This window comes from Dinoponera quadriceps, unplaced genomic scaffold (assembly GCF_001313825.1).
Source record: "Dinoponera quadriceps isolate SergipeBrazil2010 unplaced genomic scaffold, ASM131382v1 scaffold2159, whole genome shotgun sequence".
NCBI classification, from domain to species: Eukaryota; Metazoa; Arthropoda; class Insecta; order Hymenoptera; family Formicidae; genus Dinoponera; species Dinoponera quadriceps.
This window is the reverse complement of record NW_014556477.1, coordinates 469,463-487,061: the sequence shown is the minus strand read 5'-3', so window position 1 is coordinate 487,061 and position 17,599 is coordinate 469,463. Positions and strand designations below refer to the sequence as shown.

General features: G+C 39.1%; 1 protein-coding gene across 1 annotated transcript in view; it reads left to right on the top strand.

Moving 5' to 3' along the window:
* LOC106747533 overlaps positions 1 to 17,599 on the top strand; it is a 52,963-nt gene that overhangs the window by 29,795 nt on the left and 5,569 nt on the right. The window lies entirely within an intron of this gene.

Sequence of the window (17,599 nt, the reverse complement as noted above, 5' to 3'; positions counted from 1 at the left end):
CCGTTGAGAGAGAAAGAGAGTAGCGCATACGATCTTACAAATCTCCGGCCATTTTGCGAAAGGCACGCGGAAAATGCGGGATAACGGCAACAGTAATAAGCAAGAAATGCAGATATGCGAGATGTGTATTCGTTGGTCGTTTCAAAAGAAACACGTCAAATTTGTAATCACCATTTGAGTATGATTTGATTTCGTGGGAAATAAATGGCACGATAATTACTATAAGCAACATCCTTCGCTCAATTATGAGATAATATGCGAATAATTGGGTTGCAACGTTCACCTGATAATTTGTAGATGAGAGTAATTAGATCAGCACGTCGTCCGTGTTCCTCTTCTCATCAGGTGTTTTCCACCGTGTGGCGAATTCGCACTGGCGTGCACACACACGCACGCACACATGCATACAAATATATTGGTATCATTTGCCAATTGCATGGTTCGTGTCATAAATTGAATAGCATCCTTAATTAAATTCCGCTCATTCGTCGAAGGCAGCTCGCACCGCTCCGTTTACACTCAAGCGGGAGCCTAGCATAAGTGCGACACGTTCTCCAATTTTGCAAAAATTCAGACGATTTTCGAGTTATCGGCGATGATACTGGTTTTCGTCCATTTCACAAAGTATGATTTTACTTTATAAAATAGTCTTGTTTCCTTTTTTTCTTTTTTTTCAAAGGACAAAGGCAAAACAATTTTTTAAGTTATGTTACGATATACGATTATATCGAAAATATGTGTGTGCGTGTGTGTGTGTATGTGTAAATTTCTCACGATGTAATCGGTCCAAATAATGGCACAGCAGAAAGTAGAGAGTACAAAGAGGTATTTTTCGGCGCTTTTAATCATCAAATGAGACATTCGCAAACAGTAACGTTGACTGACTTACTCTCTTTCACGTGCGGCTCCTTTAGTAAAATTTCATCGCCGTAAATCAGAATACCTAACTCGATTCGTGCGACGGCCAAGAAAAAGAACTTTGGATGCATTAGTCCTGCTATCTTTTGGCGGGCTTACAAAGAATGAATATACATGAGTACAAAGGGTTCCTTTAATCTTTCGCCCCAGTAATTTTTTCCACTAGAGAAACTCGTAATGGATAATATTTTTATAGCGGTGGTTTCATATGGTACGACGTCCAGTATAATTCTCCAGCAAAGAGCCTTTTTCGTAGAGAACGTTACCGCTTGTCTTGTATTTGCCAGCAAAGCACCGAGGTCGAGGCATTAAAATGAAACCGAGGAAATTAATGGCTCTCGTGGTAAATGTAATTAGATATTCTTTGTAATTAAATACTGCGTGTAAATAAAGAAGAATTTTTTCTTTGAAAACCGAGGCTGATAATAATATATCCGTCCGAATGATTGATAAAAATTAAATGGAAGCAACCTGTTTCATCAACTTTTGCGATATATTAATTAACGTCTGGTAACTGTATGTTGCGTACAGATAGAAAAAAATCTGTTATGCAACCAACTGCGGTATCGAGCTTTAATTAATTACGCATATCGCGAGTGAGGTGTATTATATATTTTTAGAAACATTGTGAAAACATCTTGCATTTGATTGATAGAGCAATTATTATTAGGAAAGTATTAAATACGCATTATTGCATTAATATATCGACGAAATATCCCATCCTCTTACTATTATAATACAGTTTAAATATTATAATTTGCTGAGCATATAGATTATGTAATAATCATGTTATCTAAAATTATCACGTAATTAAACGAGATACTGATCGTATAGTTAATTATGATTTATGTAATCGTACATAATGCATGGCGGATAGCAAATAAAATTCCATGCCGAATCATGCATACTTGCAGCTCGATACGTCGCTGCGCGTGCGACGAGGATTTAAATCTTTCAAATTCAAACTTGTTCTAGTAGCAGCTCAATACTTTCCTCTTGGAACACGTTTCGATTTATCCCAGGAGAATGGAAAGGCAGCAAACTTTGGGAGAAGAAGAAAGGTGGTTTCCGCCACGTGATTCGACAAGGGGTTGAATAAAGGCGAGTTAGTTCCAGGAAAGCCGGAGGAGAATCTATCCATGTATCCGTATTATCCCTTAGCTGCCGACACTTCGACCAACTTTCAAGTATCGATCCGTGCCACATAGTTTATCTAGCATGTCGGTGTCGTCCTCTTTCTCGCAAACCTTAAGAATCTTCTTTCGCGACTGATTTAATTTCCACTAAGCAGCGCAGACGCGCTTCTAGGAATCAATACGTTGAATCTTTCCGAAAGATTCGTTCTCAAAACAGGACGAGAACGATGATATTCGATATTAAAGACGCGTGAACGCATAAATCTAAATATTAGATATACTTCGAAATTTTTCCCATTAAAATTTGCAAGTTAATAACCTTCTCTCTTCCTAATACAAACGTCTTTTCGCTCGTTTATGGTTTCATAATATTGTCATTTGTAAGTTTAAAAATCCACGTAACGTAACATATAAATTGACGTTTGCAAAATATTAATAAACGCGTCGTATCTGGATATGATGCGCGTTCGATTGGGTATTTTTAGTGGTAGAGTTAGGGAACAGGATTGCATACACGCCGGCCTTTGTGCTCGATTCGGTTACCAAGCGTCTATCCAACATCGATACTGCACACCGCACTCTAATCTCTTAACCGATACGGTGTTACTATATCCCAAGGAGATATCGAAAAATAAAATCCAGAGAATCATCCCGGCGTCTCGTGCGTGAGCAAGATGGCCGTGTTGAACTTTTCTGAATTCACGGCTGGATATTATGCAGACGGTACTTGCATTAAATGCAACCGACAGCGCGGTATGCCATAAACGGAAAAAAGAGGATGCTGAAAAACACGCGGCCGGTGAAAACTAATTGGCGAATGGCTCACCCCATGCGGCCGGTAGGCAAAATAGTTTTTATGCGCTTGTTCTCGCGCGCGAAACACCCGGTGAGGAAGCACAAATAGGGCGTTAGATCGAACGTACGAGAATCTACGCAAAAAGCGACAAAGCATGCAAATGTGTAAATATGGAGATTCCGAAGCGATCCACGATGCAAATTGCCGGCGCACGTCAAATTATGCGCGAGATGTACGTGTTATTCAAAATTATAAATTACCTCGATTCCCACGTGCACATTTAATCGATTTAAAAATGGATTTTGAATTGCGAATAATAATAAAAATAAATCGGCACGTGCGAACCATATCTGACCGAATATTAAGGATATCGGACGTGATTAAACTGCGCCCGATTCGCAAACGAATGAATGCGAATTTATGCAAGCTAAATTTCCCCTCTCATAATCATCGTTAATTTTTTATAGAGAGGAATATGCACCGTCGCAATTAGCTCGACGTGCCAGCGCAAAATTCGTCATTATGCCCATATTATTAACTCAAAGCAAACACATCATGAATTGAAACGAATTCGTGGCCATTGGCAATTCGACGATTCGATAAATCGACATATTTGTCGGGTCAACAGGGAAAAGGTACCTGTAAAGCATTTCAATTCACCGTTATTCATTTCTGCTATATGATAATGCACTGCAATCTAAGGTCACTCTTATTTTCCTTTTAATTACTCTCTATTTAATTACTCGTTATTTTTTTTCTTGCTCAAAAAAAACAAATTAGACTGGCACGCGTCATATTTTTATACAAACACGATTGCAAATGTTGCGGAGTCGACTTCGTACAGAATGATAAAAACGGAATAACGGTCGACGGTAAAAAGGGGAAGAAAAGGAAAAGTCAATATTTTAAAGCGACAACCCTCTGATTAATCAAGAGAAAAAGGCTTATTTTGCGAAAGCGTACACCCGTGCCATCGTGATGATTCTACGCTTTGACTGTAAACGAAGGGCGCTTTTACGAAGCGCATTTATGGCCGTGTCGGAACGACCCAACATGGTATCAAAATACACAGCAGCCACCGGCGCAAGGCGATTTCCGCGTTTTCTGCGCGAGCGGTCTCTATCACAGTGATTTTGCGTTTCGCTATTTTATTACGGCTACACATTTGTATACAGACGTTACGTTCATGTACAAAATGGCAAACTACCGCGGAGTTTTATCGTTCCTAACATGAGGATATTTCGCAGTCTGGAAAATCTTTTGTCTAAATATGAAAATACATAAATTTAAATATTTGATACACATAGATTCTTAAGGATGATTCGTTATGTACGTACGGAGAAAAACAATTTGCTGACAAATTTTATGCCGACGCAGCAAAATCTGTCAGTTATTATGCGGATAACAAAATAATTTGTTAAGAGTACTAATTGTCATTCGCTATATATATTTTGATATATGCTGATATATTTTTTTATTTGATACACGATGATGAATATTCGCTGAATTTACAAATTACTTTGCTATAACAATAAATTAGTAAATGTTGAAAAGCACTATTTTGTTCTAATAAACAAATTAACGATAATTCCCGAATGACAGTCGTTAAAGAAAGTGCCTGGGGTTAGAGCGATTTGGATCGACGATTGCCCACATTATAGGACGTTCGGGGAGGATATTTATGGGCTTAGAAATCGCAGTAGGCCCGACAAACGATCGTTACTATCTCTCAGAGTATATTTATTGCCACCGGGGCGGTGCACCAATTGTTAATTGATGCGGAACGGTCGAGTTTCGAATAGATTGCTCGTCGGATTGACTCGAGCAGGCTGTCATTATCGGAGAACGTTTGTATTCTCTACGCAAACGGACTAACCAAAAAACCCGCATAGAGAAAATGAAATGTGCCGATGTTCGCAGTTATCTTTGGAAATTTTAGGCCCTCAAATAATCGTCGATTCTCGCCATTTCCCAAGTCGGTCCGTCGTTGACTGATATCGACTTCTCTGGAAGATAATCGAACGCGAATGTTACTTTTCTCGTGTGTGCGTACGGTAATGTTATCGACCCCTCGCGCCACTCTCCCTCTCTCTTGCCCTCTGCCCACCTTCCCTACGGCCTCGCCAGGCTCTTACTACGTCCGAGGAGTTTCTAACCGATTGTGTACACAGTCCCGATAACGAGGAGCTCGCGCATATATACAGCGTTGAACACAAAGCAAATATTGAGCCTCCATCGACCTGACCTAACGCGATCCGCCGAAGAAAATCGCTATTCAAGATAGCGCCGAAGGTGGGAGATCGATGTATGTGAACTACTTCTACAAACGCTTATCGATCACGTACACCGTTCGCGTTCTTGTTCTACAACTAGTGCCGCAGATACTAGCTTGTCTATGCGTACATGTTTGCATAGATGCATGTATACATACGTGTATCTATTAACAGTGCTACACCATGCTTGTACCATGCATTGGTCCTGGACACTGCAAATCCAAGTGTGCAATTTTATATGTAGTCATTTCTTACGCATTTGCACGCGTGTCAATATTATGATTTTGACACACATAAGTATGTAAAAATTACACACTTGGATTTATCTCGTAATTTTTACACGCTTATGTGTGTAAAATTACGCTAGTAACACGTGTGACTCACAATAAAAAAATGACTACGCAAAACGTGCAAAGTTATACATGGATTTGCAGTGTACTGTACAAGCTCTGGGTTTTTCTTATGATAAACACAAATCTATAATTTAACTCACCTTTAATAAAATTTTTATGTACAATGTGACACTCATGAGGAAAAATTTTTAATCAATTTTAAATCGAAATATTGCTTTTAAATCTAAAAACTGCTGTGGGTGTTATTAATCCCGCTTTTTTTAATTCATTTATATTCTTGATCGCGTATTTTATAGAAAAGCACTTTCGTCTTAATAATTTTCAAGAGTTAGTAGTGAGGTTAATATCGACGTCTGATGTAACTGCGGGCAACTTCTGATGAGGACTAATGAATTTCAGAAAGGAAGTTTGGCGAGAAAGAGTGGTGAGGAAAGATATAAAGAAGAAAAGGGTTGGCGTAGGCTTTAGATGTCAAGAAGAGATTGTGATGAAGGCGCGCGCTAAAGGACAGGAGTAGCACTTTAGTAATTTTCATTATTAGTGGTGTCAATATCTAAATAGCCGGGGGTATTCGAGACTGTAATTAATGAACTACATAGTATCCTAAAAAAGCGAAAGGCAAAATGAGCTGATGCGAAATCGGCTGCTACGAAAATCAATAACAAGTGGGGTATGGGTATCCGTCCGTGTGTAATACATGTAATAGAATTCTGTCGTTTGCAAAATAATGAAAAAAGTTTTGCGGCGTACTGCAACATTAGTAATCTATTGTTCGCATATACCGCCTCTAAAGCTATAAACTTCCCGCGAGAACACAAATGAAAATATAAAACATTAATAAAACGGCCCGCGGTGTAATCAAATATGTAAACTCTTTATTCCAGGCGGTTTCCGCAACGAATAGAGCATAGTTGAAACAAGAATTAGAGTTGCCGCATATTATTTCTGTTCCGGAAAAATAACGGTGCGCGAAACGAAACTGAAGCTTTGTCACCGCTGTGTTCCGAAAAAAAAAGGAATACGGGAGAAAGAGAATCTCGGTAAAAAGGATGTAATTAAAAAGTATAGTTCTGCGTGGAAAAACCGATAACATCGCGTCCTCCTGACGACTGTTTAAGCAGTTTCGCGCGTAACGCGCGCCCGGCCATAGTGCAACGTTCTTTAACAGTTATTAACATTAATGAAGCGCATTGTGCGGGAACTTCATTCTGCAAAGCTATTAACCTTCCTGGTTCTTCGCAGAAAATCATTTTCGTCTTTTATTTCGCGCGGAGTACATAGAAATGTGTTTATGTTGATAAATCAATTTACTCTAAGATCGGACCCTTTTTTAATCGATATTCGTCAAGTCCAACAGATTTTATTTTATTTTCGTTTAAATCATATATATACAATGTATTTTCAATGAATGTTTAACACGCGTGCAATTAAAAAAAAAAATCGAAAATAAATCACTCGTTTACATTCTAGTACGTGGCAACATTTTCTCAGTAAAGTTTAAGCAACTGGAACTATATTCGCGCTTGGTACTCGTTTGAACGTGTTGCATTTCTACATTTTGGATTCAATTAAGGATTCATATTAGACTCACGCGATCCTTTCTCGAGAACTGCCCGATGAAATAATAAGGGTTCTCCACTTTACTCATTTAATATCAAGTACTTCGGAGTGAGGATATCGTACGAGAAAGTTCCTGCGGAGATGAAGAGGGATAGTTTACACTCTGGAAAGGCGACAAGAGCGGAAAATGCCACCCAGAGGAGGAAAGATGAAAGGCTAGAGGAGAGAAGTATTAGGCAGAGACTTATTGCTCCAGTAATTACTACTAATAGCCACCCCCGGGTAGCGAGGGCAAAAGGAGGTGGCTCTACACTATCCTATACTGTGTGGGAGTGCCTGAGAGAATTCCACGTTGGTAAACATCCGGACCATAAATTTTTCCCGGATTCTGTGGAATTTTCGTGCACTTTACGGGATCTTCGTCGACGTTCCACGACGCTTCATACTGCGAGGCGTCGAGGATACAGACGAGAGAACGTTATCGTGCTGCGGAAATGATGGACCAGCTGGGGGAAATAAGCCCTTTACAAAGGAAGGAGAGAACCAAAACAATAATAATATGTAGAATTTGACTGATACACGCAGGTGTTCCAATTTTAGTACGTTGACGTTTATTGTGCTTATATCGAGCGATATATATTAACCTCGTTGCAATATTTAGCTATAAATTTGTTCCACAGAATAATATAATATTACTTTGCGGATAATTCGGAGCGAAAAGGAGTCGAATGTATTAATGGAATAGGACACGTTATTCCTTGGTTATTTCTTGGTTTATATATCCCTTAGTTATGAGTATTTTGTAAAAATCGACAATTCGTTTCGACGTATCCATTCGTAAAACAAATATTCTTCGTCGATGTAAGAACCATCGTGATAACAGTAACTATACTGAAGGCAGTGCACAACGACACATCACATCGAATGGTTGGACGTGATTTATGGTCTGGCCTTATCGTGTCTTTATTCCCTTATCTCTCGTTGTTCGAGGTACATCCGATCGGCTCACGCTTCTCTGACGTAGACGTAACTTGTATTTTCTTCTTTCTTGACGTGAGCAATTTCTCATAACTCTTTATGTATCGATGTAGTATTTATCATTATAATCAGAAGGAACGAAGGAAATACCTCGAACTATTTCACGCGTGCTGTGCTTGATACTCATGTTACATTATTTACTTCTCATTGCAGCGTACACGCGCGCGCTGTTTTCGTTTACGTCGGAGTGCCCGCTGTTTCGAATACGTTTACTGCAGAACAAGAGACATTACATTGTACACTAAAAGTCTAAATCACGCCTGTCTCTGACGATATCTCCGCGATAACGCTGAGTAGCGGTAGCAAACTCGCTGGGCGGAATTGTCGGACGTAGCGAGACATCGAATAGCTCCCACGTGATTTACAGTCTAGTCCTATCAACGCTCTGGCCTTTCGTCGTGCCACCCTCCGTATGCCCTGTAAAGCCGGAAGACGAGCGTTTCTATGAAATAGAAACATCTTGCTGGGTTTCACGCGGCATAAGCCAACGCTCGAGATATATTTTATGGGCTAACATTTCCCTGACGGTGCCGCCGTGTAGAAACACCCGCGGAGGAGTATCTCATACATCAGGGTTGCACCCTGTCTCTTAGCGCAGTGACTCTCAGAAGAAATGACAGCGTCTTTAAATAAACGTCCCAATGCATGTAGCGCGCAACGCGAGGAGGAAAACTTCCGCGGATTATAATTACTCATAACGTTTATTCGCTCGTTTTATCGGCTGAACGTATTTAAGAATTTCCCCGCAATTTCAGCTGCTGCTCGGTAACTTCGATGCGATCGAGGCAAAAAGATACGCAAACGTTCAACTACATTGTATAAAACTTGGGAGTTTTGCTGCTGACAGTAAAAAAGGAAGAGAAAGAGATAAAACTTGAGAGTCGCTGCTTTAGTGCTTTCCTTCTCTATCGTTTCCCTCATTTTTTCCGCTTGCCTCTCCTTTTGTGCTTCCTGTCTTGTTTCATTCATCCTAAACGTACCGCCGGTGCCCCGACCTATCCTACCAGCGGACTTTTCACCGAGTCCGTCGTCTTTGCGGCCATCGTCACACATATCTTATATACCCGAAGATACCTTCAGTCGGTAGTTCTACTTTATGAATATTATTATGCTTCATCGCTGGCAAAACTCGGCTGAAATATTCCGCGTGTTGCTGCACTCCTCTCATAGCAACTTTATGAATTATATTACAATTATTCCGCGTATATATCGCGATCGTCTTTATTTGCATCTCATTATTATGTATATTTCAGATTATTATTTTGGATTATTATTTAGACTTTTCAGACAAATTTAACTTTATTGTAATGGAAGCAGATTATCGATCAACCGAGTAATTACCGTCGTCATTATAATCCTTCGCCAAAATTCTGGCAGCATTCATGCGCCTCTATAGTTGCTCGGTCCACTATTAAAAAGGGTGAAAAATCCAACCGGACGGATTTCGACCGAGCCAAAATATCCCGCGATATTCTCATTGTTTTCGAACTTTTCTGTTGAAATACATTTACGTGTAAAAAACGGCCGGCCATTCGTCATGTGCGCCTAAATAGCGCGCGGTCTAATCACATCCACGATGAGCCCGACGGGCAAGTTGCGAATCAGAGCGTAATACCTATGCTTTCAGCACCTAAATTTGGTGCGCGGCTAAATAACATCTTCGATGCAGGCCGCGCCGGTAGACGATACTGCGGCTGCTCCAGATCGTAATATCGCTTTAATTATGTGCGCCGTATTTGCGCCGGGTCGCGTTATTAATTTCGGGTCCTCACGCCGAGAGACTTACCGTTACGACCTCGGGGGTTATGTCGGATCCTGCGAACCCTCCGGCGGAGGAACGATGTCGGAGACGTAGTGTGAGGTTGGGTATGCAACCCCTCAGGATACATGTCTGCACGTGCGATGCATCCACCCGGCGCAGCACACGGCTCATCTTCGAGATGTTATTGCGCGAGCGAGCCGGAGCCTCCCGTTCTGCCATATGTAAATTATTTCGGGCGCTAAATTAAACAGGCGAAATACTGTTGCACGATAAGTTAGCGCCGCGGACAGAATACCTCTCGAAATATCCCAGTTCTTGGACGTTCACTGCGGCTGGAATGTTTGGATCCGCGCTGTCGACGTCGACAAGAAAGCCGCCGGCAGAATTGCGCGTCGCGGTAAATTATTGTGCCTCCGGCGTGACAAGAATACCGATATCACGGATATTTTAGTCCAAAGTGACTTCTGATCTACGACCGAACTTCCCGAGTTTTTGTTCTCGAAAACTCTCACCCGAGTGACCGAAAGTTCTGAGAGAATGATTACATTTTCTTCCCTAAAAAAAAAAGGCGTGAAGCCTCGAGTTCTCGTATCGAAGCGTTGAAGTCTCTTTTCCGCGATGATTGACTTGCGCTGCAGCTTGCTTCGTACCGCATGCGACTGGCATCGTCAGAGTCGAGTGACGATTTAACTGAATATCAGATTAGAAACTTAGTAAACGGAACTTGGTAAACCCTCAATAACGCGCGCTTGTAGTGCTCTAATATACTATAAACAGATCATAGTTCGTGATTTTAGCACTTTTGTTGTTGAAGTATGCGGAAATAAATTTGCGGGGAAGAAAAGACAATATCGTGTGCTTTGTGTATTGTAAAAATAGAATGATATATTAATTAATTAATATATATAATTGTCATTTAATTTTGTCCTAGTTTTCTTTATTTTTATTTTTGATCTTCCTAAAGCGATAGCTCTTAATTTCTCTTCAAGTAACATTTACCCATGCGCTGGCTCCGTATATGGTTATTGAAGCTTTCACCGTTTATAGGCAACGTCATAAACTAAGCGTGCATATTTGACCCTCTTCTCGCTAAAAACGAGCACCACGTCATCTACTGTCAATGTCATTATCGTTGGTCCTATTTTGATACCGACGCTTATAGTTTTCGACCTCGAAAGCAGTTCGGGGTTTATTATTTTTCACTGATGTAATTTTTCCTCGTTTTCCAGACAGTTTGGTCGGTCGTCTCGCGGAAAATATCCCCGCGGATTGCGGTCGCCGTGCAAAATAAATAATCCCTACCGTCGCTTCCGCTTCTCGTTTCGTTTCGCTTCGCGTGTCACGCGTCTGTTCCATTTTTATTGCGGCGAAGCCACCTCGTTACATCGGCTCGCATATCTATTTGTTTCTTTGAAATTGTGTGCACCCTCGCCCCGTCTATCTTTGATTGAAATGTACGATGCGATGCATAATTGTTTTATTTTGGTAGAGAATGATGTGATAACAACAAAGTCGCAAGTTAGAGATCGGTAGTAAAGAAGAAAATATAGAGAGGAAAGGAAACGGTGGACAGGGATTTCTCAGCATATTTCTCAGCATATTAGATCTCTATTTTTCTCTTCTTACAATTGTATCTTACAATTCTTACTGTGTCGAACAAGCTCTGTCTTACATGTATCGTTCACATAAATAATTCTTTCCGCAATTTTAAATTAAATAGTCGGTGACACTTTTTATTTTTTACAAAAATATTTTTTACAAATAAAAAGTGTCACCGACTATAGTCATACTTCATTAGTATGACGAAAAACTATAGTCATACTTCATTAGTAATATAATTATAACATAACAAAACTTTAAACAATATTTTCAGAGTTTTATTATTTTAAAGAGTTACAATATTTTTTAAATTATATTATTGGGCCGGTAAAAAAGTTTCGTTTGATTTATGAATAAAATTTGAGATTTTATTGCATTTAATGGAAACAAATTATTCGTCGACCAAATAATTTCCGTTGTCTTTGGCAACAATGTATATCTCTAATGTCTCTACACCTCAATGTCTCTATCGTAAAAGATGGCTGGCTTGCTATCGAAGAAGACAGAAAACCGATACAAACTTTTTGACTGACCCAATATTTATTATTCTTTTAAGAAGGCTCAGAAAAACTTGGCATCTGGACCGCTCCTGGTCCAGTCAACATCACACGTGGAAGTAACATTTGAATATTCTTTTTAATATGACCACTAACACCTGGCTTCTTCAGCAAATATTTTAAGAAAGCCTTAATAAATTCTCCTTGCGTTTTATATTTCTGGAATTCAAAGTCCTCGTTGTGCTGAAGAAATTGAGGGTTTTCTGCTAGATATGTAAATAGATTGTTGTATGCTACTTTCTCTTGGTATGATAATTTATCGAATTCCAACATTTTCTGAATCATATCGCCTAGTTTCACTTCAGCCTTAACTACGTACACCTGAACCCACATCCATATGATTGGCAAAGCGCCCATATCAGTGAATATCACTTTGTCTTTATAATATTTAATTGCTTTTAGAAGGCGTTTTTCCAAATGCATATTACTGGATAATACCTTCAGGATAATTTTACGTAAAAGTTCTCCACGGGTTATGGCTAACGATGGATTAATTATGTGTAATTTTTCTAAAAGTTCAGGATCCGCGAGGAAATCTTCGATCACCTTTATCATGGCGGCTTCAGCATCGTTCTTAGCTATTGGTAAGGCATAGATTAAACTAGTTAATTCCGGCTGCCAGTGACCTGTAGATTCCGACATCATTTTCAGAAAATTATTTTCGGACACGTTGATGTTCATCGACGGTATCTCAATCGCGCGTATGTACAGGTCGATTATGGATTTCAGCGGGTTGTTCAATTTAATCATTTTAACTTTCTGCAGTTTTTGTAAAATCGTTATCAGAAGTGCACCTTTATTCGGATACAACAGCGGTTTAAAATCTGACCCGAGTATTTCCGTAATCTTCTCGCGTGTCAAAATCTTTTTGAGAGGCCGTAACTTCTTTTCGAAAGCATCTTCTTTTGGTAAAGCGGGTAGCAAATCGGAATAAGGATCGGATGGATTTATCGATTGTAGCCATGTTTTAGGATTGACGAGAGGTACGGTGACAGTGTCGGATGAGCTGTCATCGGGCGGGTTTTCGCTAATTACACTGTCTGTTAAGTCGAATGGATTAAACGTAGAGTACACGACATCAGATGCCAGCTTCTTCGACGAAGCTATGATGGGCAAGAGTATAGTTGGACTGACATATTCTATACTGGCGATGTACTTCCGGATTAAATTCGTCAACTCCGGTATTTTCGTCACTTGTGGATGATTCTTAGCCTTTTTAAGTATTGCCGTTAATAATGCGATATTCGTAGGGTAAAGTTTCGAATTCACGGGTTCTTTCAGAATCTTGCTGATATAATTTTTACCAAATATGGCAGAGAGCGGTTGTAGTATTTGCGTTACTATCGGCGTGTCAATTCCTTCTAAGAAATTGTTTGTGTCGGGAGATTTCAGAAGTATTTTGATTTCTGGTAACACAAGTCCAGGTTCTGTATCATCGTGTTGCTCATCCGTTGTTACAACCGGAACGCCATTGCTGGATAATTTTACGGTAAGAGGACGATTGGGTTTTATAAGCGGTGGGAGCACTATCGCATTTGATGCATTTTCAGAACCCAACGTTTCCTCGATCGAAAGTTTCGGCGCGGCGTTTTCAGGTATTTCCTCGGACGACTCCGGAGATATGGAACTATAAGATACAACATGTGTCACGTGTTCCTGAACTCTTTCTGGTTTTCCTGGTTTTAATGTCCGTTTAGGGACTACCGGACGTATACTTTGCGACGATTTTCGTGATTCTGATTCTTGGGAATATTCGCTTTCGGAACTCGATTCTTCCGGAATGCCCTCTGTGGTTGTATGATGCATTGTACTGTAGGAAATATCAGAAGGCGCAGTCGCCCAGTCGAGTAAAGGGCTTAAAACAGTGGTCTCTTTCGTTTCGCCGGACTTGACAATTGCAGAATTTTCCCGTTCCCGTTCTGTCGACTCCTCTTGGATTTCGAAATCTGGCTCGTCAGTATATTTTTCTGTCGTATATATATTTATGTTCCATACTTGCGATTTTCCGGTTAATTCAGTTGGTGTATTATTCATATCGTTTACCATTGTTGGATTCTTCTCGTTCATATTAGGGAGATCCACATTTTCCGGCACTATGAAATATTGCATAGAAAATGTTTGCGATGGCATTGTCTGCAGAATGTATAATATATTTTGAATCTTCGTTGTTAACGTTATAGGCAAGTGAGCATGTAGTTTTTGTATCTGTTGGAATGCATTTATCAAACATTGCCGAGCTATGAGACATTTGTCTTTCTCCGTTGGTATCAAGGTGCTCAAGAACACGGATATTCGTGGCTGTGACATTAATTCGAGCTTTATGGAGTCCACTAATTTTGGAAGCATCGGATCTAGAACAGGATTCTTGAGAGATTCCAAAAGTACCAGTACATCGACTTCGGGCGATACGAAGGGTGTGAAAATTCTGACGTGTTTCTTTATGATTAAAGCTGATAGCAGAGCTGCAGCCGGCTGTAGAAGTTCCACCTTCGATGCCGGCATACGATTTAATATTCTCGTTAGGAAGGCTATAAGAAGATCCAACGGATCATCGTAGCCGAATTTGTTGAACCCTTTAATAGCCTGCTCCAGATCTTTGTTTCTATAGTTTTGCATGAAGTACCTCAGCAGACGATCTTTCATACGGATTGCATCCGCATCGAATTCTTGCGGAACAATGGCTGAGAACAGCAGTTCCACGTCTAAGTCTTGTTTAATTAGGTTATACGTATACTTCAAGTTCGGATTATCGTAAATTGATGTGGTAATCTTCAAATGATTGTACACGTAAATTGCCGCGTTTTTTACGACGACATCTATGCTTGGATTGTTAAGGATCTTGGAGAGTATAGAGAAGACGAGTGTATAAACATCCTTACCAACGGGATTCTTCCCAATTAAATTCCAGTTTAGAAGAAGATTATTTTCGGCTATTTCATATAGATATCTGATGTTCTCTTCGAGTACAGGATCGGCGTTAGTGTTTGGTAAGTTAATCAATATTAGACCGAATAATTCTTGCGACAGAGGTTCATTGCTTGTATGCAAAATGTGAAGAAGCTTTACAAATATCGGACCAAGAGCTTTCTGAGTGATGTTTGAATATTTACTGTATCGTTTCGTTTTGTCTTCGATATCTTTTATCTTACTTTTAGCGATTAAGTCTCGACTGATATTGGCTAAGTAATTGAACTTTTCGGATTTCGTTGGCCGTAACAACACATTCAAATTAATTTTTTTTAATTGTATCTCGTTAATCAGGAATTTAGCTGTGCACAAAAGATAAGGTGGAAGATTCTCTATCAATGATGATAATACGATCTTTGTTTGCTGATTCTTGTCCTTATTTTCTAATTTAGGTAGAACAGACAACATTCTGTACACATGCACCATCCTTTTTCTGAGAATATCATAAAGCATGTGTAAGGATGTGTATTGCTCTTCCGTCAACCCACTTTCATGGCCGTGAAGTAGATACGAGAAGATGTAAAGTATGTTCTCACGGAGTGTCACTGACAGTTTCAACTTCCGTATTATATTTCTGTTCTTGCCTTCCACCATCGAAGGATTTGGTGTATCGATATATTTCATCGGACCCAAAGATCTGCGTATGACTCCGAAGTCTGTAAGAGCAAGACCTAGGGCATCCGACACATTGTCACCACGACGTTTAAAGTGCCCAATCCCTTTTTCAATTTCCTTAAATAAGACATTTTGTTGTTATTGATTATATTATATTAACAAAAAGATTATATTATATTAACAAAATTTAGCGATCAAAAGAATTTATATATATATAACTCTTTTCTGTCATTCTATTTTAAAATTGTTATATTATCGCGATAAGTTTATTACTTACTAGCTTTCTCGTTTCGGACGGACGTCGTTTGTCCTGAAAAAAATTAAATCACTATAAGACATTTTATCTTTTAAATATATGATATTTATTTCATTATTCTCTTCGTATTAATTTCGTTTTACTTCTATAAATTGTAATAATTACGTGATTAATATATTTTCAATAAAATATCATAATACTTCTTTTTTATTGTTAATAATTGAAATTATTAATAATTCAATAATAATAATAATTTATGAAAACATAAAGAACTTACTGTCGAAGCTGCGTGCACCGTGAACGTTATCCCAGTTACAACGAAGAAAATTACAGTCATTATATTGATCACCATCATTTTGTACAACGTTACTCTCGAATTAAATTAAACGGAAGCACATGAAAAGATTGATTGTCGTTTATATATATAGATATATAGATATATGTATCTATATATATACATATACATATATAAGTATATATGTATATATATTTATATCTGTATAAAATGTTTCATATTACACAGTATTTCTTTAGTTTATAAGGAAGTTGTGTCTTTAAGCAGTATACCACAAAGACTAAGGTAAGCTTTAACGAGGGCGGTGTCTTTATATGGAACAACAATTGAATTGACATGGTTAAAATTATGCAGGTGTATGTGTACGACTCTGGTTGAGAGCGAGTAACTCGACGAGAGCATGTTATTGCTAACTGATAATTAAATTTTACTGTTCCGTATAGGTTGGTATTCCCCTTCTCTGCCGTTTCTTCGACCTCTCAGCTTGAGCTGTTGCTCCGAGCGAGATGCGAGATATATACGGTTGTTTGATTTATTGTTGTTGATAACATCTTTAAAACGACCGTGTTGTTATTTATGCTATGTTATCATTAATATTATATTGATATTTGTCAGAAAGAAATTAGTTTCGTCACAGAATTTTATCTTCGGACTGCGTCGTTTTTTCATAAGCTTGTGCACAAGACGTGAACTTTTTTGAAATTGGATTATGCGCTTTGACTGACAGCGTTTAAATCGTTGGATAATGTATGATTAGGAAACATACCGGAACGCGTGTCATCCTTGTCACGCATAACAAAAGATATACTATCTAGTTTGACGTATGTTATGCAATGGATTAAAAAGAAATCGCCGATCGCACGATAGGCAACAAAAATATCTCACGCAGCACACTGCAACTGCGTACACAATAAATAGGAGTATTGGAAAGATAGAAAAATACTGGATCAGCTTGTGTGAAAAATTCGCTCACCGAAATACCGCGCTTCAGGGAATTGCCATTCGTGCTTCAAATTTCCGCTTTCTCCGTCGTCGAGTGCGAATTGTTTTCGATACCTTTCCGAAGCGATAGCTTCGGACCGTGCTATGAGTATCGAAAGCGCGCGAGAGCGTATGTTACAGTAACGAATATTTTCTTTTCCTCACGATGAGTTTATACAGGGTGTTCTAGACCAGCATGGACAAATTTCGTGAGGGTGTAAAACGGATTGAGATAAATGTGCTCGAAATTGAATAAATATTATTATCATAGACCCATCATCATCAAATGATTTTACGAGATGCAATAACGCATCACGGAGAAAAATAATTGGCCGGCACAACAAATTTTATGCTGTCGCAGTAAAATCTGTCAGTTACTACGTGGACAATTACAAATTATTGAATCTACAAATTATTTCTCTATAAGAACGAATCAGTGAATGTAGGAAAACACTATTTCGTTCTAATAGAAAATTAACGTGTACCAAAGACG